The sequence below is a fragment of the Suricata suricatta genome, chromosome 16 (assembly GCF_006229205.1).
Source record: "Suricata suricatta isolate VVHF042 chromosome 16, meerkat_22Aug2017_6uvM2_HiC, whole genome shotgun sequence".
Taxonomy (NCBI): Eukaryota; Metazoa; Chordata; class Mammalia; order Carnivora; family Herpestidae; genus Suricata; species Suricata suricatta.
In genome coordinates, this window is record NC_043715.1 from 55,307,823 (window position 1) to 55,310,940 (window position 3,118).

Below are 3,118 nucleotides of genomic sequence, written 5' to 3' on the forward strand. Positions count from 1 at the left end.
AAAAAAAAAAAAGAGCAAGAATGAACTATTGGGACCTCATCAAGATAAAAAGCTTCTGCAACGCAAAGGAAACCATCAAAAAAACTCATAGGCAACCGACAGAATGGGAAAAGATAGTTGCAAATGACACATCGGATAAAGGGCTAGTATCCAAAATCTACAAGGAGCTCACCAAATTCCACACCCGAAAAATGAATCATCCAGTGAAGAAATGGGCAGAAGACATGAATAGACACATTTCCAGGGAGGACATCCAGATGGCCAACAGGCACATGAAACGATGCTCAGCGTCACTCATCAGAGAAATACAAATCATAACCACACTGAGATACCACCTCACACTGGTCAGTGTCTACAATGAACAAATCAAGAGACTATAGATGGTGGCGAGGGTGTGGAGAAATAGGAACCCTCTTGCACTATTAATGGAAATGAAAATAGGTACAGCCACTCTGGAAAACATTGTGGACGTCCCTCAAAGAGTTAATAATAGAACTTCCCTAAGACCCAGCAACAGCACTGCTGGGAATTTACCCAAGGAATGATGACGTCTGACACATAGGGGCACATGTACCCCCTATGTTCATAGCAACACTTTCAACAACAGCCAAAACATAGAAAGGGCCTAAATGCCCATCAACAAGATGTGGTTTATATATACAATGGAATACTATGTGGCAATGACAAAGAATGAAATCTGGCCATTTGTAACAATGTGGATGGACCTCGGGGGTGTCACGCTAAGCGAAATAAGTCAGACAGAGAAGGATAGATACCATATGTTTTCACTCATAAGTGAAACAGGAGAAACTTAGCAGAGAACCATGGGGAGGGGAAGTGGAGGAAAAGAGTTAGGGAGAGGGAGGGTGGCAAACCATAAGAGACTCTTAAATACAGAGAATAAAACAGAGTTGATGGGGGTTGGGGGAATGGGTGACAGGCATTGAGGAGAGCACTTGTTGGGATGAGCACTAGGTGCTGTGTGTAAGCCATGAATCATGGGAATCTACTCCTGAAACCAAGAACACATTGAATACACTGTATGTTAGCTAACCTGACTACAAATTATATTTAGGAAAAAAGTGGGGAGAGTGGTAAAGGGGAAAAAAAAACAAAAAAGCCCAAGAAAACCCAAGTCCCTGGTAACTTCAGAGGCCACTACACCATCCACAGGCTACTCACTCACTTTAGGTGCATCTCTGTTATTAGTAGCTGAATGCAATTCCTTACTAAAATATTTGTCAAGGATAAGTTTTTTTTAATCACAACAAAATTCAATAAAGTAACGTGAAGATCTAAAAAATAATAATAATAAATGTGATGGTTTCTGCACATCTCTCAGTAAATCCAAGATCCTTATGAATGACAAGAGGGAAAATATGAATGTTATAGGAGAGAAATCTGGCAGAGAGCGCAATGCCAACAAAAGGAGGTTACATCAGCTGTAAGGAAGCAATCTGATATCAGTGTCTAAGGCACTCCGAAGGACACATGATCGCTGGGGTGTGTTCTGTGGCCACCAAACAGTAAGTCAGAACATAAATCTAATTATGAGGATACAATGGATTTATCCAAATTTCAATCTCATATAGTTTCCATGTCCTCTAATAGCTGGTATCAGTTAAAGAGTATCTTTTTGTTTTTACATTCCAAAGACCTAGAGTGCTTTTTTTCCCCCAAAAAAACTCCGAGTTAATCTGGGCCTCATATCCATCCTGTGCATTTGTTCATTTTCTTCATCCTGGTCTACACAGAGCTGATAAAGCATCCAGATTGATTCTAAATGGGAACAGTTTTTTTTTAATTTATTTGAAAGACAAAGTGAAATCAGGCGAGGGAAAGAGAAAGAGGGAGATGCATAATCTGAAGCAGGTTTCAGCTTCAGAAGCAGTGCTGACAGCTAGAGCCTGACGTGGGGCTCGAACTCACAAACTGAGGTCAGGACCTGAGCTGAAGTCAGACTGAGCCCCCCAGGGCTATCCCAGAACCAGAACCCATCAGCAATAGGAATCTTGAACACATCGCCTTCCCCTGTGGATCTGTGATAAAGGGAATATTTTCAATACTTGCAGGACTTTAATTCAAAGTGCCCGTTGTTGATGCCCTACTGGACTCCAGGTTGGAGAGAAGTCTCTAGGTTATAGGGAAGAAGTGGTGTTCTAAAGACCTACTCTCGAGTATCATTTCTGAAAAGGCTTAAAAATTAAAGCAGAAATATCAGAAATAGAGGAATCAACATTTGCAATTTCTAAATGCATAGAATTTCAGGAGAAAAAGGAAACACGGGTTTCAAGGTGGCACACAAAGATGTACTTGAGAGCTGACCATTTCTTCTTCTTTCACTTCGTTCTCTAGAGTTCTTTCTCAGTTGATTTTTTTTATAATAGTTTATTGTCAAACTGGTTTCCATGTAACACCCATTGCTTCTCCCAAGTGCTCCCACCATGACCATCACCCCTCCCCTTTCAGTCCATGGTTCGTCTTCAGTATTCAGTAGCCTCCCTTGATCTGTGTCCCTCACTTTTTCCTGCTCTTTCCCCCTTTCTCTCCCCATGGTCCCCTGCCAGGTCTGTCTCCTGTTAGACCTATGAATGCAAACATATGGTATCTATCCTTCTCTTCCTGACTTATTTCGCTTAGCATGACACCCTCAAGGTCCATCCACGTTCCTACAAATGGCCATATGTCATTCTTTCTCATTGCCATATAGTACTCCATTATATATATATATATATATACATACACACACCACATCTTCTTGATCCATTCATCAGCTGATGGACATTTAGGTTCTTTCCATGATTTGGCTATTGTAGAAAGTGCCACTATGAACATTGGGGTACATGTGCTCCTATGCATCAGCACTTCTGTATCCTTCGGGTAGATCCCTAGCAGTGCTATTGCTGGGTCATAGGGGAGTTCTATCGATAGATTTTTTGAGGAGTCTCCACACTGCTTTCCAGAGCGGCTGCACCAGTTTACATTCCCACCAACAGTGTAGGAGGGTGCCCGTCTCTCCACACCCTCACCAGCATCTATAGTCTCTTGATTTGTTCATTTTAGCCATTCTGACTGGCGTGAGGTGGTATCCCATTGTGCTTTTGATTTGAATTTCCCT